Genomic DNA, 24,264 nt, shown 5'->3' with positions numbered 1-24,264 from the left:
TCTATGATGTATACACTGCTGATCTTAATCATGAAGAGTGGGAATTTATCAGGCCCAATTGTAGCTTTATTCTTGAGGCTATTCACAGCGGCTTTAATGTCATCTCTAGCGATATTGATTTGAGACAGTTCAGGATAGAACTCTGTCTTCAGTTTGCTAATTGCTTCACGGATTTTCTCTGTGTTGACTTCACTTTCAACTTGATTTTCTGCTAGAGGAGTTCCAAAGGTGGCTTGGGTCCATTCTGAGAAGATGTGGTCGGGCATTATATCCGTACGCCTTTTCTTATTATATATCCTGCTTCCTTTCTTTAAATGTGATCGCACCATGTCATAGTGAGCTTGACGTTTCAATCGAATGAACCGCGCTCTAGCTTCTTTATATCGAATATAATCAGGTGGGTGTTCAGTTTTTTTCCATTTTCTGAACAGTTTTTGCTTCTTTTTAAAAGCATATTTTACTTGTGGACTAAACCAGGAATTTGCTCGATGGGAAATTTTTATGTGTTTTGATGCGCCCTCAAGAGCAATAAAGTGAAGGGTATCCGAAAGTGCTTCTAAGGCATCGTCTACGGGGAGTTGGAAGAGATTTTGCCAGTTGAAATTCGCGAGCCGTTTCAAAATTACGTCTGGTTTTATATACTTGGTTGAGAAGATAACATCACCGTTGTTTTCCCTCTTCCAGTTCTCTTTTTGTCTACAAGCTTGACTTCTTAGGTTGACTTGGATTGAGAGAGGGATGTGATCCGAAGCGAAGCGAGTCGTACTGTCAGTTAATGTGATGTCTAGAGCATTATAGTATACCAGGTCAAGGCGCTGTGTGCCTCTTGTAAGGGGCGTTTCAAGTTGTTTCATCGAGAGGGTTTCCATAGTATCATCCAATTCGCTCTTTGCATCTTTGTACTTAGGAAGAGGCATGTTCAAATCTCCCATCACAATAGCTTCTACATTTGGGTTCAAGTTTGCAACGAGCCAAGTAAGGAGTTCATTTCTGGCTTCGCTGTCATGGTTGGGTGGAAGGTATATAATACAAATTTGTACATTCTTTGTACCTTCTCTGAAGGTTGCTGACACGGCTTCAAAATTTTCCGAGTGTGACTCTTGGTTTTTAGTTACAGAAAAATTATTCTTATAGAGTATCATTACTCCTCCTCCTCTTTTGTTTTCTCTTCCTCTTGTAACGCATTTAAAACCAAAATTATCAGCCAGAGCATCTAGCTGTCTATTATTATGAAGCCAGGTTTCTGTCAGGCAGATGAATTCATATTCGGAGCTTAATAGAAGGTTCTGCAAAGTGTGAAGTTTATTGGCTATGCTGCGCACATTTTGAAGGTAAAGAGAGACTTGCATATTTTCTTTCGAGTCTGATGAGGAATTCCTTAATTGCTACTGAGCAACCCTGGTTGAGAGCCTCGAAGCACGTTCCCTGAAGCGTTTAACCAGGGTGCCAGTGGGCCAAATGGTTTTGTCTAGTAATCGTGCTTCACAATTAATAGGGCATGAGATAGTGAAGGAGGAATATGCTGGATGTCTTGTTCGTACTTGTCGTACTTCCACGTCAATACCCATCCCCTCTACGCACATTTCTTTAATGACGCTCGGTGTGATACTGGGTTCAATCCGCGAGACAAAAGCTTTCCTCTTGTTTGAACTGAGGTGATGCTGTACCTTTCTGCAAGACAAGGGTGATAATCAGATGGCTGGAATGTTGGAGGATGATCAGTAGGATCGCCATTTGTCCGTATGGCATGTTGTTGCTGATGGGCATTTAGGTGAGGGGGTCCTTTTTAGTGGAATTTTGAGGGGCCAATTTTGTCGGCAGAGAAACAACCTGAGCAAAAGTAGGTTTCTGGTTCATGTTTGGCTCCGATGGAGGGGTTGATTTCTTTTTATTGCGGTCTTGGTTTGCAGAAGAAGTAGAGCTGGGGATAGCGGTCGCTGGACCGTTTTCCGACTTGTGCATTTGTGCATACCTTTTATTGGAGGATTGGTTTTTTGAATTATCAAAATTTTGAGGAGGTGGCTGCTCTTTGCAGGGATCAGCATCTTGCAACTCTGCCCTAAATTTGAGGGTAGTCGTCCGTTGTGATTTAATGTGCGAGTTCTCCATCGGTTTCCCTCTTGCAACTTTCGAGGTGCCAGCTACCTACCTACCATTTTGTACCTATCTGTGAAAAAACTGGGTTCGCTCATAGATATGCACAGAAAGAGATGGGTATTTAGTGCATTTGTTACGTAGTGCATAATCGATGCAACTAACTATAAAGTTAGTTGTATCGATTAGGCAATTATAAAGTCACTGCACATGCAATATGCAATGACCAGCCGAAAGCTGGGTCCGGGTAGCCTTGTCAACCCGGAGCTAAATTGAGATTGTGATTTCAACTACATAACACATGAGTTCTAAAAGAGTGAATATATAGTGAATAATCGATGCACTAAATAGCAAACCAAGTTTGCTCACAGCTATGCACAGAAAGAGGCTACGCCTCACATGTACAATGACGACAAATGGCTTTCATAGTATAAGGCTTTTGCCCTACACACTTAACTATGTTCGTTGTTATAATCTGTTAACCTACAAGTTGGCAACGCTTGAGGAGGAGAGGGTAGGAGGATGCCGCTTTGGCAAAAACAACTGATGATATGTGGCATCAGTAGATTAATTCTGCAAGTTCATTGTATTCATGGTCCAATTTGCTGTTCGCTAGATGAAAACCGACGTTTTCGGTAAAAACACCATGAAACCGATTACTTTCAGTCACATTGTGTAAACCCATAAAAGTTCCTGGCGTCATTGACGGAATTCAAAACCAACAAACATTTTCCACCGGGAGTCGGAGGAATTAAAACGATTTTAACGATATCCTCTAGTCAAGGATATTTTTGCAACCATCCATCGGCTAACAAGATCTTTTCATTTGTTACCGTTAATTGGGAAAGAACCATAACTGTCCCAATACATGATTTGGAGGAATTAGAAGACACGATCGTTCTCGGAGGAGATGTTGCACATTGAACTATACAGAAAATTCTTCAAGAGCAGCAGGTCTACACATTCCACGTGCAGCAAGTGTAGGCCATCGATGGGTCGTGTTTCGGCTTCGGCAATCATTTTACAGATACAATATACTGACGCCTCATAGAACGTTGTTTTGGCACTTAACACACACACACACTCTCCTGCAGCAATATATTAAACCTTTTTTTTCCCAATCACAATTCACAAAAATAAGGCGACTAAGAATTTTCTCACCAATCACAATGGGCACGGGAAAATCGTCATCACCTGGTCTCGGCATCAGCAGCAGCAGTTTCACTGAAACATTTCGTAATAAGCTCAAGGTATACATTTCGAACACTTTCTCTGATGCCGACATAAAAGGAAGCTCTCATTTGTCACTTGAGTGCATTAATTACTTTAATAAAAAATGTAACCTGACAGGCGTCCCTACTTCCACTCTAAAGAAAATAAAATGGCTACAATTAGGAATATTTACTGCAATAATAATAACTAGGGGGCTTCGTTCCTGCTCGCTAACCCCCACGCACGCTTTTATACGTAACATGTAGAGGTATGACGGAGTAATCCAAACCTTTCTATATAAAACACACACCTGTCGAAAAGCACTGATCGATACCTAATCAGGAAATTACCTATGTAGTTATTTACCTGTGCATTTGTAGTGACGTAATTTCCCCGCCTACTTGTACTACGTGACCCACACCCCTCTTCTCCCATTGGCTACCTCAGCACGCGACATTCTCAAGGTGGAATAAATATCAATATGTAATTATTTACCTGCGTTTACATAGGTCGCTTAGGAAAAGCCTTTTGCTTCGGGTTTCATAATGCATGACGAATATTGTTGCATCCCAACAGTCAAGGTGGTAGTTGACTTTTATCAAACGGTGAAATACCAACACTTTGCTTAAAGGAGGCTTGAAGTGGTGAAACCCATGTTTAGTCTCTAGAGCAAAGTTTCCGGCATCCCCCCCCATACTTCTCCTTCAACCCATGTACGGTGCTAAGTACTATAGGTTTTGATACCTTTCGTGTTTGGGGTTTTCATAAAAAAAAAAAAAATCCATCGACAAAACGCCTGTTCAAATGGTCACGAACATACCTTCCATAATGGGCAGGCGCCCCATCATGTTGAAACCAAATATTGCGTCTCACATTTGCTGGAACATAGTCAAGTAACCCTGGTCGAACTTGTTCAAGAAAGATCCGATGTTTAGCGGAGTTCATGCGGAATGGTAACAGGTATGGGCCGACTAAGCAGTCACCGACCATACCTGCCCACACATTTATTGCGAAGCAATGTTATGCCGCATGGGGGCGCACACCGTGTGGGTTGTCGTGAGCCCACACATGAGCATTGTGCCGATTGAATAAGCCTTCCCGAGTGAAATAAGCCTCATCCGTGAAAAAACATAGGCTGGAAAATTCAAGTCTTGAACACTTTCTTGGAGAAACCACTGAGCAAACACGTGAGAAACTACACGTGCAGGATTATCTTGGGGGGAGCAGTAACTGAACCCTTTGGAGATGAAAGGGGTGTAAGGAATCGTCGTGCCAGACACGTTGTACACTGCAAGGAGACATTCCTAAGGCAGAGGCAACGGCACGTGTGCTGGTAGTAGGATTATTTTGGACGGCATTCAACACACTTCACTTTCTTCCATGGCGGGAGTTCGCGTCGAACGTGGTCTGCCCGCACTACTCCTGTTACCTCTAAATGACCCATAATCGCACAAATTTTGATGCACACGCGCAAAAAAACGGTGGTCCGGTACATGTCTGTCTTGGAAGGGTTCTCCATAAATTCGTTGAGCGGCTCGTCCATTGCCCTCTGTAATCCATACACTAGGTGCATGTCTGCCAGCTCACAGTTCGTATATGGATGCATGCTCTTCGTGCGGCGACTACTGCTTGAATGAGTAAACTAGAAATTTTCCCTCTTGCGAACTGATGAACAGCGCCGTCTACCGCCTTACCGTGACGTTTCCGGTTATGGGTTCCTATGCGAATCACATTCCTTTAGATGTTACCTACCTCCCCTAAACGTTTGTACCAATATTTTTGAGACACCCTGTATATACACTGTGCTGCCACTTTATTAGGTACATCGCTGCTGTGCACACAAATGGTTTGTCCCACAACGTTGCAAGTCACATGACCATCGTTGTGGATATAAACAGAAGAACAACCTTTCTAGTATCAGTTAAGCGTAAAAACCGTAGCAAGAATGGGGAAAAGGCTTGATCTAACGGACTTCGAACGTGGCATGGTAGTAGATGCAAGACGTGCTGGACAAAGTCTGAAACAGCAGTCTCCTGAACTTTTCACGCACCACAGTTTCAAGGGTGTATCGAGAATGGTGCAACCAACAGAAAACATCTTCTCAACGGCATTCCTGTGGAAGAAAATCACTTGCTGATGAGGGAGGTCAGAGGAGGATTGCTAGCATTATGCACACAAACAGACGGGCAACAATGTCGCACATCACGTCAGAATACAACCTTGGTGCGCAGAATAAAATATCGCAACGGACCACTAGTCGTGCTTTGTGGTGAATGGGCAACAACAGCCGCGCCACATCGCGTACCTTTATTATCAATGAAGAACAAGTGAGCACGCCTCCTGTGGATACAGCAACACCATCACTAGACTATCGAGGATTAGAAAACAGTTGCCTGCTCTGACGAGTCGAAGTTCCTGGTGTATCATGTGAATGGAAGGCACAATTTGGCGAAAACAACAAGAATCCATGGATTCTTACTAAGATCCAAATATACGATATAAAAATTATTCTTTGCATTCAGTTCCTTTGTGACTACCTCGTAGTATCTAATCAAACTGATCAGACAAGATTTCCCCTTAACAAACCCATGCTGTGTCCGAGCTATAACTGAAGTCTTGTCTAGATGATCCTGCAATACTTCTTTAACCAGTGTCCCCATTAATTTCTCTGGAACAGAAGTTAACCTAACAGTTCTGTAATTACCTGTGGCTCCCTTTGATCCTCTTTGTGGATTGTTGTCACATTTGCATATCTCCAGTCCATGGGTACCTCCACTGAGTCCACGAAAGCTCTCATAATTATGGCTAAGGGTTTGCTTACTTCCTTTCCTGCCTCACTTAATATAACTGGATAGATTCCATCCACCCCAGGTGCCTTTCTTATGTTTATCTTCAACAATTTCTCATCCACTTTACTCTCAGTTATTACAAGATTATCTACCTTACTACCAGAGTTTAATACACCTCTAGCATTGCCCTTCCTGAATAACTCCTCATGTGGGAATGTAGATGCAAATATTCATTTAGTTTGTTAGCTATCTGAGCAGGATCATCAAAAGTTGAACCATCGATATCGAGTGGACCAATCTGATTCATCCCCTTCCTTCTAGAGTTACATAAGTAAAGAACTCTTTGCTGTTTTTCTTTGCATCCTTTGCCAAAGATTGCTTGTAATCTGCCTTTGCCTGCCTAACATCTTTTGTGTCTTGGTTACAGATCAGTTTATATCTATCATAGGCTTCTGTCATCTGTTTATTTTTATGTATCCCATGCATTTTTCTTTTCTGCCACATGTCTAATTAGTTCATCTGACATTCATTTAGGCCTAAATTGTGGGCAATATTTCTTAGTTAGTATGAAAGGCCTAGTAGCTTGCAAGATTAATTCTTTGAATGCTTCCCATTTTGAATTTGCTGTTGATAACATCAGTTGGTCCCACTGTATAGAATTTAAATACTGTCTCAGACTAAATACTGGTGGGGGCGGTTTTCAGCATCTTGTTCAATTCACATTTACGAAAGCAAAAACCCTTCCTTTACCCCTGATGTTAGTTATCTCTTTGAGTAAATCCCACTTCAGCACACTGTGATCACTGCCACCTAATGGTTACTTTATCTGCAAATTCATTAGACCTATAACAAACACCTACTCTCATTTTTCTTTCCCAGTGCTTATGTCACACCAAACAGACTCAACATTGCATTGTCCACAAACATCAATTGGATGCAGTTCCTTAGATTTTATGTTTTCTTAACTAACAGCGTAACCCCTCCTCCCTTCCTGTCCTGTCTATCCTTTCTGTACACATTGTACTCCCCAAATTCCAATTCTGCATTTCTAATATCTGTGTGACGCCCCGTCTCTGATATCCCAACAATATCTGCCTTTGATGTCTTGACTAGCACGCCAATAGAGTAGGAGCACTTCAAGCTCATCAAATTTATTGATTCACGCCTGAATGCCACATCGTACCTAAACATCGTTGCTAACCAAGTGCATCCCTTCATGTTGGTAGTTTATGCTCAATCAGATGGTTACTTCCAGTAGGATAACGCGCTGGTGCACAGAGCCCGAATCACTAAGGAATGGTTCCAGTAACATGGCAATGGCTTATCTTTGCTGCAGTGGCTCGCTCAGTCCTCGGATCTCAATCTTATTCAACATCTTTGGGATGAGCTGGAAAGGGCTGTTCGCTGCAGGCCTACACCTCCGTTGAATTTCAAGGAACTGCGTGACACGCTCATGTCTGCATGGTACTCCATTCCTGCATAACGTTTTCAGCATCTTGTTCAATCCATGCCTAGACGAATTCAGGCTGTTTTGAAGGCCAAAGGAGGCTCACTACGCTACTAGGTAGGTAGGTGTACCTAATAAAGTGTTGTTGTTATTTGGTTTTTAGGAGCATTAGCAACTAAGAACATATTGCTCGGGGATATGCGGTGGTCATTCCCTGACTTTTCGCATCCTCCGTATTTGGTGGTCACGGGCTCGAACCCCGGACTTATATAGAAACGTGTGCTACGCACTGCTGCTCCTGCCCACATGGCTACGGAGGCGCCCCTAATAAATTGGCAGCACAGTATATATATATATATATATATATATATATACTGTGCTGCCAATTTATTAGGGGATCCAGAAAAAATTGATTGATAGAGTTGGTTGGCGCATCAGCAACTAAGACAATGCTGCGCCTTATACAGTCTGTAAATTGCATTTGCTCTGTAGTCGATTTGTGGTTTGTTAGACAAAAACCAAATTTTCTTGGAGAAAAAAAACCATGCCATCCCCGATTAAGACCAACTAACTCAGCCCCGTTTGCAAAAATGCCCATAAAATTTCCTCATGTGACTGATGGGATTCGAACTCTGGTCTTTTCCACCTGGTGTGTGGAGGACGGTGGTTATACCAACTGTGTTACCCGCGAGAACTGATATGAAAGCAGTAGCTTCTCTAATGACTGCATGATATATTTATGAATATGAAGTGATGATTTTTTTCATGCAGTTTTTTTTCTGTGAAGGAAACACGATAAAAGCCGATGTTTAGTTTGAGGTGATATAAAAAGGTATATGAAGTAAATGACTGACTTGCATGAATTACAAAGAGGTAAAATTGTTTGCGCACATTTATCAGGGCAGGTGAATAAAACTGCTGATATTTAATGTATCGAGAGCAAGTGTATCGAAAGTGATGTCTGCATTCACCGAAACCTGACAGGAACAATTGTGGCAGAAAAATCGAAGCTGACTGGAAGAAAACGTCGTACACTGAAATGGACTGTAACTCGAAAACATAAAACTACTGCCTCAAATATTACTGCAGAAAAATAACCTCAATAATTTATGGCAGAAGCGCTATTGCCAAGCCACTTATTACTGATTGTAGTGCTAGAAAAAGGATGGAATGGTGTAAGGAGTACAAAAAAAAATGGACACCTGATGATTAAAAACGTTATATTTTCATACGAATCTTCATTCACACTTTTTCCATCATCGGGTAGAGTTTAGGTTTGGCGAATGCCAAAGGCAGCTCATGATCCCGACTGTCTTGTGCCAACAGTCAAACATGTAGGAGGTTCAACAATGGTACGGGCAGCAATATATTGGTATTCTTTAGGTCGTGTGATCACTATGAACGGACGAAATATTGCCAGTGATTACCTTGATATTCGGAGTGATCAAGTTCATCCAATGAGTGCAAATATTGTTTTCCACAAACGATGCCACGTTTCAAGATGATATTCTCCAATATACATACTCAAACATCTCCAATCGTGCTTCTGGGAACATGAAACTGCAGCTAAGCATTTCCCATGGCCTGCACGATCACAAGACTTAAACGTTATTGGGCCACTGTGGGCATATTTGCAGAGGAGAGTGAGAAGCAGATTTTCTCTACTTTCATCACTCAAAGAGCTTTAAACGTTCCTCCATGTAGAATAATCCAGTATTCTCTTAAGACAGTTCAAGATTTATTTATATCTATTTCAGGTAGAATATTAGTTGTTTTAAAAGCAACGGGTGGTCCAAACACCATATTAGTGCACATCTGTAACTCTTATCTCAGGTGTTCCATTATCCATTATTAAGTCAAACCCCTCTACATAATGTATGTACTAGTACTGCTAGCACAGAAAGGAATCTCCACACTTTCCTCTATTATAAGATTTTTTTTTTTTCATATCAGGGAAGAGTTAGCTGGTTTCCAGCTTGTGCTGCCAGGATTTCTTCTCCCTTAAGCTCAGGTTTTTTCTCCCACAAAACAGAAAATTACAAACGATTTATGTACACAATATACAAAATATTAAATAAATAAATAAATCTTTATTGTGAAGTAGATTTACAGCACAATATCCCATCACGGCGACGAGCGCCAGGGGTTCACATATAGATAACATAAGTACAAATTCAAATGGCTACAAAATATAGCGAACACATACAAAAGGCTACAAAATACAGATTACAAATGCAAAAAGAAATACAAATACATCATAAAAACAAGGAGCTGAACACAAATAAAGAAAAACAAATACAAGTTGGCAGTGATTCAGGTTTCAAGAGCTTTGATAAACTTGTGTCTGTCCTTCTTTTTACTTATTATGGTGTCGATGTCGGCGTCCACACGGTTGAGGGCAGCGAGCATCTGCTTGGGCAGAAATCTTTCGGTGAGTACAAGCCTGTTGTGGTGAGCCACAAGTGCTGGTACCGACCTTAGGCTTGGCTGTGGAATCCTCCAAGAGCAAGCATTCCAAATATTTGGAGATGATATTTGGCCTGAGATGAGTTTGGCTGTGAAGACCAGCCTCTTTTCAACGATCAGGAACTTCAACCTCGGGATGTCGAGTGCTTGTGCCATCATGGCAGTTGTGGTAGCGGGAGGTAGCCGAAGCTTGTTATTCGCCCATTTCAGTAGCCAGTATTCAGCAGTGTACACCCGCTTAAGGTTTGTATGTGCAGCAGAGGCCCATATTTCTGCACCATAGAGAATGGCAGGGTAGACGGTGGAGGTGATGAACCTTTTAACAGTGGCAGGATGTCGGACGTGTAGCAGCTGCTGCTTTGAGATCCACCGTAGACGAGAAAATCTGGTACTGAGTTTGTCGATCTGGTGGACAAAGGACATCTTTTGGTCGAACAGAACGCCAAGGTCTGTGTGCGAGGGTACGTTTGGTATTCGTACCCCTGCGAGTGAAACGTTGAGTACTGTCGGCATGGATTTAAGGGAGAATATAACCTGAGCAGACTTCAGAGGGTTGATATTTAGATTGAAGTTTGCCAGGTACAATTCTAGATCCTTAAGTTGGGAATTGATCCTGTTGCTAAGCTGGGCGGGGTCGTCGCCAGGGTTAATTGGAGTCAGCAGTTTGAAGTCATCGGCATAGCATAGGAGACTATTCGTTGAGGCAATAATGGGCACGATGATGGCTGTGAACAGGACACCGGACAGGACACCCCCCTGCGGTACTCCAGCAGTAATGTCGCAGGATAGGGTATGTTGCTGCCGATGGAGAATAAGTATTCTGTGACTGAGAAGTGATTCCAAAAAGCACAGCATATCACCTCGAATGTGAAAATTCTCCTTAAGTAGGAGGAGCAAGGCCGGAATCGACACGGCATCAAAGGCTGCGCTTATGTCGAGGTATGTGGTTGCTAGCTCAGCTCTTTGTTCGAATGCTGAGAGAATGCGTTCTGTGGTGGCTGCCAAGTTAGTGATTGATGATTTTCCTGCGATAGCATAATGGATTTCAGGTGGTTTCGTCTGGAGGATTTGTTGAGTGATTGTGGGTAGCAAAGCCTTTTCAAGAGTTTTTAACAGACAAGAGGCAACTGATATGGGTCTGAACTGGCTGACGTTTGAGGCAAATTGGTTTTTGGGGATGGGGTACACTCTGTATTTATTCCACTGGGGTGGAAAATAATGCTCAGCGAGGCATCTGTTGTAGATCGAGAGAAGAGGGCCTATGATGAATGTGCTTAAGCATTTGATCATAAATTGTGGAATTCCATCCTCCCCAACAGTGGCTGTTGTGGGAAGGGAATTGATGGCACGTATGAGCTACTGTTCCGTGATCTGGATAGTCCCTAGGACATCTGAAGGGTTTTCATAGTCAGGCTGGACAACTGTAGATGGGACTGTGGTTGTATTTGAAAATCTGGCGATGTATTTGAGCCATTCTTGAGGATCAAGCATGTGATTGAAACCACCATGTGGGGCAGCATAGAATGGCTTTCCTTTCCTCAAAGTGCGGTTAAGGTTCACTTGGATTGCGTCAGCTTTCTTTCGATTAAAGTGGGCCCTGGCACGGGAAAAGGCGATTCTGTCTTTACTGTCATTCGTATGCTTCCATTTCTTATGTAGGACTTGTTTCATTTTAAAGCTGTTGTTAAGATCAGCAGTCCACCACGATCTGGAACGGGGAGTTACTGTTACTCGTTTGGTGGCAGCATAGTCGGTGACGGATTTAATCCAGTCAGACAGGAGTGTCACTGCAAGGCTGAGGTCGCAGTCAATGAGGACATCCCAAGGAATGCAAGATGCTGCTTCTACACAGAGTTGAGGATTAAGGTATTTAGGTGCTGAAACGTATTTGACTATTTTGTTGTCAGGGATGTTGAAGTTTGGCACCTGCAATGACCATGTCAACACTATGGGCTGGTGATCAGACAGGAAGAATGCGATGGGATCATCCTCAGCTGTGCATGGTGTTGAAGCAAAAGCGAGATCCAGTAGGTTCAATCCCCTGGTGGGGTTCTCATTGACCCGTATCATGTTGATGGATTTGAAGAACTCGCAGAGCCTGATAAAGAGGTGATGTCTTTCATAAATCGTTAAGTATCGTATATGAATTGAAATATATGAATGCATTTTTTTGTAATTTAAGTTGCCTTGGATACGTAATTCAAAAAAAAAAAAAAAAAACCGAAGTAAAGATCGCCGAAACTTGTTTTAATACTGAACAAAATTCCAAAATATCAGAAAGTAATGCCTTTATCCATAAAAGTATAAGGACAACAGATACAAAGTTGAAATTTATATAATTTATTAAACAAACGTTGGGAAGTATGTACACATTATGCCATATATAATGTGTACATACTTGTTTATCAATAGATTTTTTTTCATCCTTCTTTCGAACTCATAAATACACTGTGGCAAAAAGATGGACCCTGCTGTTGGAGCCAGCCTGTCACTGTCTCCTTTCAACTCCTCATCATGCAACAATTATTTTCCATGAAGATATCTCTTCATATATATTCAAAAGATGGAGCCAAGTCCGAGATGTACACATGATGAAGCAAAACGCTCCACCCTAGTTCTGCAATTTTCAGTTGAGTCATAAGAGCGGTGTGTAAGTCCTGGCATTATTATAGTCAATGTGATTTGGTATCCTGTTATAACCTTCCTCTTTGTATTATTGCCATATAAATCTTATAACGTGTTGGCTGTATCTTTCCTTATTTATAGTCTGACCTTTGTCTAAAAATAAACCACCAAAACTAGGTCTTCTCTGTCGCAAAACAGGGGCCATAATTTTTGTGATGAAGTGGCAATTCGAGGTTTTCTTTTCTTCACTCACGTGTCCATTCCATACACTGGCGTTTATGGATAAGGGTCATAATGGAAGCTTCAGGTCTCATCACCTATCATCAGGCCTTTAAATATTCTCCTTGAAAGTTTTTCAGCTCCTGCAACAACTCTTGGCATATCTCCTACCTGAAGCATTCGATTTCTCTTGTTAACCAGTTTAGGTACTCACTGCAGCATATGTTCCTATACAATGGCAGCAATAGCCACTAACTGTTACCTTTTTCTTTCACCAGCATATACTTTACATATAGGGCATGCGGTAAATTTAACTTCTTTAATGTTTCTTTATTTTTTTTTTTTTCGCAAAAAAAAACAGTTCTAAAACAAATTACTACTGTTACCTATTTGAAACTAATTCTTAAACAAAGCAATTAAACACAGCAACATTGAAAAAAACTAGAAAAATGAACGGACAACAAATTTTCAAAACGATTATCAGCATATCTAGAACAATAGTCATTGGTCATGATTAGAACAAATTCTTAAAAGATAACTCCAAGCAGTAACCTTTTGTGTATTGTTAACCAGTTCAAAATCAACGGTACTGTAGTGCAAGTCTGAATGACATTTGCAAACAAATGAAAATGCCACTTCCAGGTATTAGCATTAGCATTAGTAGAGGCATTTGATGCAAGAAAGCAAGCTTATGCAGCATCAGCAAAAAAAAAAAAAACCACTTCCACTTCACCCCTCTGTTCGTTCAAAATACCTGTCCAGCTGAGCCTTAAACTTATTTAGGCTATCAACCTCCACTACAAGGGATGGAAGTCTGTTCCACCAACCAACCACCCGCTGGCTAAAGGCAAATTTCCGCACGTCTATCCTACATCTGTCTTTCCTCAATTTGAATTTATGCCCTTTCAGGTGATTATTCTGAGCTAGAGGAAGAATCCCATCAGCATTGAGCATGCTCAAACCATTCAAGGCTTTATACACCTCTATCAGATCACCTCGCTGGTGCCTAGTCTCCAGACACTGTAATTTGCAAAACTTAAGCCTTTCTTCGTAAGAGCACCCCATTGTTCCATTCACTAATCTTGTTGCCCTTCTCTGTACTCGTTCCAGCAGCTTTACATCCTTCTTGAAATGAGGCCTCCAGACCTGTATACAGTACTCTAGGTGTGGCCGGACCATTGCCTTATTCAAGGGAATAATCACCTCCTTGTCCCTGCTGGAAAAATTCATGTATATCATTGACAATACTCCATGAGCTACTCTTGCAGCCCGTCTGCACTGCTCAGAGAACTTCATATCTGCCTGCACAACCACCCCCAAGTCCCTTTCATTCTCTACCACTGTCAGTGTAGTACCACAGAGTTGATAGGTTGCTCTGGGGTTGCTGTTTCCCATATGTAGTACTTTACATTTGTCAATGTTAAACTTCTTTTGCCACCTCTCAGCCCATCTGCTCAACCTTTCCAGATCCTGTTGCAGCAGCATAGTGTCAGTAGTGTCCTTGACAACCCTGCCAACCTTTGTATCGTCTGCAAACTTGGACATTAAGCTTGATATACCATCATCAATATCATTTATAAATACAGAAAACAATAATGGACCCAACACTGAGCCCTGAGGGACTCCACTAATAACATTAGTCCACGATGACCAGTGTCCATTGATTACCACTCTCTGTCTTCTCCCCCTCAACCACCCCTTTATCCATAGCAGCAATTTGCCTCCAATGTCACACTGCTCCAATTTGTGTAGCAGTCTTCCATGTGCAACAGTATCAAAAGCCTTTCTAAGATCCAAGTATATAATATCAAAGCTATTCCCTGCATCCAGTTCTTTTGTGACTGCATCATAGTATCCAATCAAATTGGCCAGGCAAGACTTCCCCTTAACAAAACCATGCTGTGTCTGAGCTATAACTGAAGTCTTGTCTAAATGATCCTGCAGTGCTTCTTTAACCAGTGCCTCCATTAATTTTCCTGGAACAGAAGTTAAGCTCACAGGTCTATAATTACTTGTGTCAGCCTTTGATCCTCCTTTGTGAATTGGGGTCACATTTGCACATTTCCAGTCTATGGGTACCTCCCCTGAGTCCAAGGAAGCTCTCATAATTATGGCTAAGGGTTTGCTTACTTCTTTTGCTGCCTCCTTTAATATAACTGGATAGATCCCATCCACCCCGGGTGCCTTTCTTATGTTTATCTTCAACAGTTTCTCCTCCACTTTACTCCCAGTTATTTCAAGACTGTAGCTTACTTCTAGAGTTGAATACACCTCTGGCATTCCCCTCGCTGAATAACTCCTCATGTGTGAATGTCGATGCAAAATATTCATTTAGTTTGTTAGCTACCTGAGCAGGATCATCAACAGTTGACCCATCAATATCAAGTGGACCAATCTGATTCATCCCCTTCCTTCTAGAGTTTACATAAGTAAAGAACTCTTTGCTGTTTTTCTTTGCATCCCTTGCCAAGGATTTCTCGTAATCTGCCTTCGCCTGCCTAATCTCCTTTGTAACTTGGTTGCATATCAACTTGTATCTATCATAGGCTTCTGTGTCATGTGTTAATTTGTAAGTATCCCATGCATTTTTCTTCTCTGCCATATGCCTCATTAGTTCATCTGACATCCATTTTGGCCTAAACCTTGAACAATATTTCTTAGTTGGTATGTAAAGCCTAGTAGCTTCCAAGATAAGTTCTTTGAATGCTTCCTATTTTGAATTTGCTGTATGCTTCATACACCTTACTCTACGTGCTTTACCACATATTTTTCTTCGAATACGCTTCTCTCCAGTATGAATTCTTCTGTGCATATTACGATTTCCTGACTTGGCAAATGTTTTATCACATATAAAAGGTTTCTCATTAGTATGAATTGGTCTATGGCTTTTAAGGTGACCCGATTCTGTAAATGACTTGCAACAAATATCACAAGTATAAGGTTTCTCATTAGTATGAATTCTTCTATGCTTTTGAGTAGGTTTTGTACATATTTCACAAACAAAAGGTTTTTCATGAATAGAAAATGAATTACCATGAATTCTCATATGGGTTTGAGAGTTGCAGACTGTGAAAACCCACTGCCACAAATTTCACAAATAAATGGTTTTTCATTGGCGTGAGTTTTGAAAATTTTAATAGCTTGCCATATCTTAGTCCTGACACATCACTGAGGCGTCCTCCAATTGGGATGAATTTTATTTATCTTATTGAGTGAGATTTTTACCACAAAGCGTTATTATCATCCAATCCCTATAAACAGAATGAGACGGCTGTGAGGGACGATCATAATCCCTATTAAATTCCAAAATTACGAAGGACCGTTCACTCAGTTTAAACACTTTAAAAAGAAATTAAATCGCAGCCAAAGTCATAAAAATATTAAGCAATAAAATTTCTTTCATATTTAAATACTAGCACAAACGACATATTAGGCAATAACTAAAAATAAATTAAATTAAACTTCACTTGCCAAGTATCTCAACTAACTAGTCCACACTGTGAAAAACGCCTATAAAAATTGACCGCCATTTTAATGGAATTCGAAGCCAAGCCTTTTCTATATGGTGTGGATGAACAGCAATCGTTACCAGTACTACTAATCAGCATATAAAGAAACACTACTAATCAGCATATAAAGAAACACTACTAATCAGCATATAAAGAAACGCAGGATGCCAAAAATGCCAAAATCAAGATAGCACTTTAATAAAATACCTCTGTGGTAATTGTAAACTTCGGTGGTTGAATTATGATCAACATAAAGCAGTTTCAATTATTATGCTTTATATTACTTTTGGGGGATTGAGATCTTAAAATTTCTTCTTTTATAGCTTCTTAGGTGAATTTACAATATAAATTCAGCTGTGCTTGTGTGAATACAAATTCTCTCAAGAATGCACAATATGAATTTTACTCAGACAAAAAAAAAAAATAACATTTGCCATGTACAGTTGTTTGTTAGGTGATATAGTTGCTTCAGTATTATATACTACACTTAATTTATGTCTCGTTTCTGTGTGATGTAAAGATTCCATGTCATTATATTTTCGTGAGTGAATGCAAGCTTGTCAAATTTGATATTATCTAATTTCATTATGTAGTTTAAATTGTGTGTGTGTGTGTGTGTGTGTGTGTGTGTGTTTTGTTTTATTTATATACAGTTTGCGGGTATCGCCTCTCTAGCATTGTCTGTTAAGTTTTCAGCATTTCTTACACATGGCATAACAATTTTTAGTCGTACAATTAGGCCACCTATTTTAATTTTAGAATGTTATTTGTCGAATAGCTATCAGGAGCCCCCTCCCTATTATGGAATGGCAATAAGAAGTTTTAACTTAAGGCTTTTGGTGGAATTCTACTTGAAATCTTGTTCCTAATTGAGGAAGCAAGAGGAAGGAAGTGTAGTATACATTCTGGAGAGCATCTTTGAACCATCATAAAATATTAATTTAGTTAAAGGAATACAATTTAAGTATCTGATGCCGACAAACTGATCCCTGCTGCAAAATAATTAAGCCAAAAAAGGGTGAAGGGGAAGAAGAAATGAAAATAATAATAACTCACCTGTACAAATAGTCAATCATCTTACTGGGCACCTTAAGCTGACTATAAGATACAATCGCCTCAGTCGTTATGAATTTTTGTAATCGCTTTGAACGATTACAAAAATTACCGTTATTTAGCTGCGTATTATTTTTTTTTTCATGGAATTGCAGTAGAAGATTGTAGTACAATATCAGAATATTGGATTCTATTGACTCAACTCGACACGATTTAGAAATTGTCCTGATTGTCCTGTGGTTGTGTTGTCTGGAAATCTTAGCTTACCAACAGCGACTGTAACCTTTTCAACAATAAAATTCACTTTATAACAATCACGTTCTTTAAAATATTTATAATTTTAATAAAATAAAATAAATATAAATAATTCATTACCTTTTTCCTGGAATGGTCGGAAAAGTCTTCGACGAAGTTATACACCCTCTTGTATGCAATAGTCTAAAAGTAATATCAATGATTCATTAATATAAATAAGCAAATACATAGATAAATATAAATAGGCAGATAAATACAAGCAGTAAAGGAGATTTTATTTTGAAAATTTCATATATTTATTCTTTATTCCACTTAAATATGAGACAATATAAGAATAACTCAATATTTCTCGTACTAAATGACTGCGCCATCACATTTGAATAGTCTATCATTAGCTTTATCTTCTCAGCAAACTTCATTTATTTAAAACATATGCAGAAGTACAGACAAATGTGTGTGTGTGGGGGGGGGTGTTGATGATTACAGTGCGTGAAGTAAAGCTGTCTGTAATTTTTTCCTCTCCGTTCATGATTACAAATAAAAGGACGTTCACCTTAGCTATAAAATTCGTCTAGACAGGGTGAATAGAATTAGGCCGAAAATGACATTACACCATTATTACTGTTCATAAAAAAATAAAGAAAACCATCAGAAAATAATTTATTAGTAACTATATCAGGAATGATTTTTATTTGGCTTCTTCAATGGATAATTAACAAAAAAAGAATAGCGATGATAAAAAAAATACGAAACGTTCCGTAAATATTGTTGATGTAAATATTAAGCAAATCATGAAAACAGATTATTTGTGTACCATGCACTACTTCCATTTTATCTGAATATAAACTATTGTTGAAATAAGAATGATAAAAATGAGACATCCTACATGTCGTCATATGACCTTGTTTCACTAACAAAGTCTGAAGTCTGTAAGAGTAGGATTACCAACTATCTGGATAAAATTATTGAAATCGTCTTGCAGTTTTAGTTACTACAATACTGCAGCAGAAACAAACGCTGGTTGTTTTGGGGAGTTTCGACGACATTGGTCATAGTGGACAGTTCGTGTGTACTTTTATATCTGTGAAAAAAATCGGAAATAACTCACAGAAGGAGGAGAAATACTTCCACCGCCTGAGATCGACTAACTACAGCCAGGACTGAGAAGCCTTAAAATATCTCTCCAGACTCCGACAGGATTGGAACCCAGACCTCTCCTAACGTGTGCACAAATGCCAAACCCACAATACTGTCGCGCACGATATAAACATAAGCACGGGACTGCAAGGGATACACATGTTTTGCGGAAAGAGATTTTGAAGATGGTGGTCAGTTGATTACAAAGAGTGTTGTTTTTTTTTTTTTTGTTTTTTTTTGTTATAATGTTTCGATGTGATTCTGCACACTACCTATCATCTGTATAGGTTATTAAATGGGAAGTCTGTAATTATGCAGACGAGATTCACTGAGTGCTATGGATGGAAGCTGATAAAATATATATATATATATATAGAGAGAGAGAGAGAGAGAGAGCAGAAACAACCTAACAGTCAGAAGGAAAGTAAGAAACACTAGAAATAATCGATGCAAGTTATTTTCTTAATGTGTGCCATCCAAACGTTAAGCAGGCAGAGCGCACTCATGACAATAATACAATGAAAGAGAGAGAGACAGAGAGAGAGAGAGAGAGAGAGAGAGAGACAGACAGAGAAACGACGCTCGGTGTATCCATCGTGTCTTCCGATAAAATTTTCGCAACCGACGCGTGCCCGCTTACCGACCTTCGGCCGGTTTGTAGGAGGTGAAACAGGAACGCTGTCAGAAGACTAACACTTCAAGAGCGGCGTGCTAGACAGCACACCAGCCTACGTGATCATTGCCGACGCCCGAAAACTCTCTTGAGATTTCCGCAGTCTGTCCGTCGCATCTGGTTTCGCGTAACTCATGTGGTGCCTGGCAGCCCCCTCTCGTATGTTCAAGGTTTCTCGAAAGTCTCCAGTATAAGAATTTTCCTCTAAAAAAAAATCTTGAAAGGACACCGATTTAAATGAAGACAATGATGACTAAATCATCAGAGAAAATGCAGAGAAGTACCCGAGCTATTAAGGAGGTAAAGGTTATCTTCAACAAATCGTTATTTATTAATGCTTTTATTCGCACACACTGCATAGCAACAGCTTTTATAAAGTGTTTTCTCTCAGAATTCTGAGAACTTATTTTTCATTTTGGTAACTTATCGTACTTAAAGAACCGCTTCTTATGGATTAAATTAATTTCGTGAATTAAAACCACATTCAAGATACTCCTATCACCTATCACTACAATATTTCTTAGCGGATACAAAATAGCAAAATTGACAAAATGTATCGAATCAGAATGAATGAAAGTTTTGGATTTTCTCCAAACAGTTATGTAAGATTCAGAGTATCATATTCATTAAACCCTTAGAGTACCATAACTGTGCATTTAACAATTAAACAATCAAATCTCACTTCCTATGAGCGATTCTAACAATTAATTAACATTCAAAAACACAGTAATATTCAATATTAACGTAATGTTTCTGTATTCTAAAGTAGTGTTATTTCAAAATTTATTCTATTGTGCATAATGTGTAACATCATCACAATTGATAAACTGATCAAATCGAACGACAGTAATTCTGTCCACTGCGTAAGAGTAGAGAAGATAATGATCATCTCTTATTTTATTTGGTTTAAGATCACAAGAAACCGCTTTCGCTCTTCTAATGTGCTTTCTATGTTGATTCATGGCAGTTAAATTTCCACCGATACTTCAAATGTGCTTCCCATTTAATAAATTTTTTTTTTATTAACGATGATCCTTATTAGCAATAAGGAACATCGTTATTTAAAATCTTTATCCATTTTATACACCGATAAGGGTTACTTCACTTGTATGTATTAAAAAGACAACTCGGAAGTTATATTACTTATATTTCTGGGAACTATCACATTCAGATGTAAAGTCAGCGCTATATTTATGACCTGCCAACTTTTTCTAGTATTAAAATTAAAAATTATTGGGTCATTTTTTTATGTTGCGGTATCTAGAATATCTTAATTTCTAATAAATACGGTAGTGGGCATAGCAACAGTTCTCGTGTTTTTAGATCCATCTATTGTGTAAAAAGCCTTCGCCCTTCTCTTTAATATTTCAATGCTTTTCTCATTAGGCGCATTTCACGAAGGAGACTTCCTGTCTACAAAATGTGGATGATCAAGAAAGTTGACTAGAACGACGAAAACAGCAATTGCAGTTTACCTTGGAATAACATTTTTCCCCCTAGACTTAACATTAATAATTCTGGAGCCATTGTATTGTCGTTTTAGAAGGACATAAGCTAATACCCAGAAGACATTTCTCTTAGCCCCGGTTATATCCGGAAGTCTTGAAGCAACAGATAATGTGGTTCTTTACAGGAATATTGAATTCGAAAGATTATCTTAGACAACTTTTCACCTATATTTTACACCTGTTCTTATGGAGGAATATTTGACGAAATATTGCGGCTGTAAGTAGAAATTTATATTATTAAATTTCTTGTTCTTTGATCAAGTAATCGATCCAAGCTTATTTCCTCATAAGTCTAAATTATCCATATTTTTTCTGTATTTTATAAATTTCCAATAGACAGTCACACTTCAACTTGAATTTCCATACCTTTTAACACCGCACCCTCACGACAAAAAACTGCAGTTCTTACCAAGAGCTATTCAGAAGTACCTCTTATCTGTCTATATCGGGGTATAGAAAAAATCAAACTGCGCTAAGTAAATATTTGTTAAACATCGCGATATTTTAATGAAGTTTTGTACACTGAAGTTTTAACCATTGGCTCACTTAATCTGCTCAGCATACTGATTTTTATTACCTAAAAAATAGTAATTAATGTGTCTGGATTTAAAATAAAATAACTACAAGAAAAATATATAATAAGATAAAGTTTATTAACATAATTTATTAACTAATTAGTATTCGTAATTGTACATGAATGAAATGAATCCTGTAATTTGCGCTCTCTTTTATGTACATATAAGAGTGCGTGAATTGGGATTTTTCTTTCGTCATTATAGGTACACTTCATATAAAATTATAAGAACATCATCAGGGAAATGTATTCTAAAACTTTAAAGAATTTTTCGCGTGTTTACTTTTGCAATATCCAAAATTAAATTGAAGGATCCTTGCACTGTTATAACTAGAATGAACAAAAGCAAATTCTTCCATTTCCACCTTCGCCAGTGTTTGTATCTGTGGTTACATCTACGACGGAACATGGATTACATTTTAATAACTATGAACTTTTAATTTATAAAAAAAATGAGAAGGTTGTAACTTGCTTTCGTGCTACAATATGAGGTAGCACGATAAAGTGTTTTTATTCTATTTTATGACCAATAACATAACCTTGTTTGAATTGTGTACAGTTGAATTTGTATTTTTTACTGTTATAGAGAAATTTATTTTGTGTCATAATAAACTTGATACTGGGATTTCATTTTGCATGAAATACCAGCCCAGGATCAAATTTTGAATACTTTGAAATGTGACTTTCAATAATGCATTTAGAATCATGTCAGAATATCTATTTATATTCTTGTTTTGTTCTCTTTAAAGTATTTAAAAATGTATGAGGGGCATTTGAAAAGTTCGTGGGCATCGTTGAGGAGTCTAATGATATGTTATTTTTCAATATTTCCCTTGGAGGCAATACACTTTTTGATTTCAGTTGCGAAGATTTTTTTTTTTTTTTTTTTGAACCTCCATGAGCAAATCCACTGCAGAAAATGATGCCATTGTCAATGGGTACCAGTCATTTATTATTATTTTTTTAAATTAGGAAATAGGTGAAAGCTCATGATGCTAGACCTGGTGGGGAATGGTCCAAGGTTTCAAAGCCGCACTCATGCGCTGCAGCTATGGCAATGGCACACTTGTCAGCACGTGCGTTATCTTGGTGGAACAAGACTCCTTTGCTGAGTTTTCCTCGGAGTTTTTCTTTGATGTTTTCATATAAACACCTCACGAGGTATGCACAATAAGCCCTTGTGACCGATTCACCTTTCTGAAGGCAATATCCACTGGCAACACTCCAACATCATCTCAAAAAGCCAATGTCATCAGTTTTCCAACAGAAGCAATCGACTTCGCTTTCTTTGGAGGAGAAAGGAAGCAGAAGAGCTGTGTTTCCACTGCTTGGACTGCTCCTTCGTCTCTGGCTGAAAGTGATGGATCCACGTCTCCATCCATGGTCACAAACCTGCAAGGAAATTCGCTGGATCTGTTTGAAAGTGATACAAATGTTCACTTGACTTGTCACCTCTTGTGCGTTTTTGATCAGCTGTCAAAAACCTTGGAAGTCATTGCGCCTTTTTCATAGCGAGAACCTCTGCTGTTATGTAATACACACATTCATATGAGATGCCCAAAATGCTGGCAAGGTACCTGTCACTGTCACTCGTCGATCACTTATTATCGCATCATGCACACTGTCAACAACTTCTGGAGTGCTGATCTTCTGGGTTCTCCCTCCCCCATTTAAATTTTGCTGCCAACTTATTTACCATGGAATAGAAAAGGGCATCCTCCCCCAATGTTGCAACTATGTACTCATAAAGTGCCTTTGATGATAGTCCCTTTGTTCCCAAAATATTGGTTGACTGATTTTTCCACCTTTTCTCATTTACAGTTTTGTTAAATACAAGAACATGTAATTTAAAAAAAGACGTTATTGAAACTGCACGAAATTTGGTGGGCTACTATTTTGAGTATTATATATTAAGTATCGAAATTTTTCATACTCATTTTTCATACACTACCCTTTCATACTTTTAATTTAAGTGAGTTCAGTCAGCGTTGCTTGTCTCCTAGATTAGGAGGAAAGTATAAGATCAGGTTGCAGATGATAAGCCAATGTGGTTAAAAGAATTTAATGAACCAAATGAGAGACTTTTTTTTAGCGAATTTAACTCAGTTGTATAAAAGATTTTCAGCTGTTCTGCAATTATTTATAATTTAATATAATCCATCGTTATAAAGATATATACTACATATGTAATAACAATTCTTCAAATGCGAAGTCATTTGTAAATATCAATTGTAATTTCTTATAGGATTTCGCTGCCACCTTCTTTACGAGCTGTACCCGTAAAAATACGCCTCCCAGCGTTTAACTGCGATTATTTTCCCAAAGAGTAAAAATTTACTGTATAGTTTGTTGGCTAAACTCTTATTAACCCCGTCTTACATTAATTGATCGTGAGTTTGTTTCGCTCACTTGTTTTCACTTCGGCGTAGGGATCCGCAGCTTTTTGTTAACTGTAAGCCACATTTAAAATTAACACAGAAAATTCACTGTGAAGCATGTTTTCTTAAAATTTAAATAAATTTCAATAAAAATATTCTTACAATTTAAATAAATTTCAATAAAAATATTCTTACAATTTAAATAAATTTCAATAAAAATATTCTTACAATTTAAATAAATTTCAATAAAAATATTCTTACAATTTAAATTTTAATTCATAAACATTCTTGAACATTTTAAAGTTCACCGCATTTTTTTCTGAAT

This window comes from Mastigoproctus giganteus, chromosome 5 (genome assembly GCF_048544385.1).
Source record: "Mastigoproctus giganteus isolate SK-2022 chromosome 5, ASM4854438v1, whole genome shotgun sequence".
NCBI classification, from domain to species: Eukaryota; Metazoa; Arthropoda; class Arachnida; order Uropygi; family Thelyphonidae; genus Mastigoproctus; species Mastigoproctus giganteus.
This window is presented reverse-complemented; position numbering follows the sequence as displayed.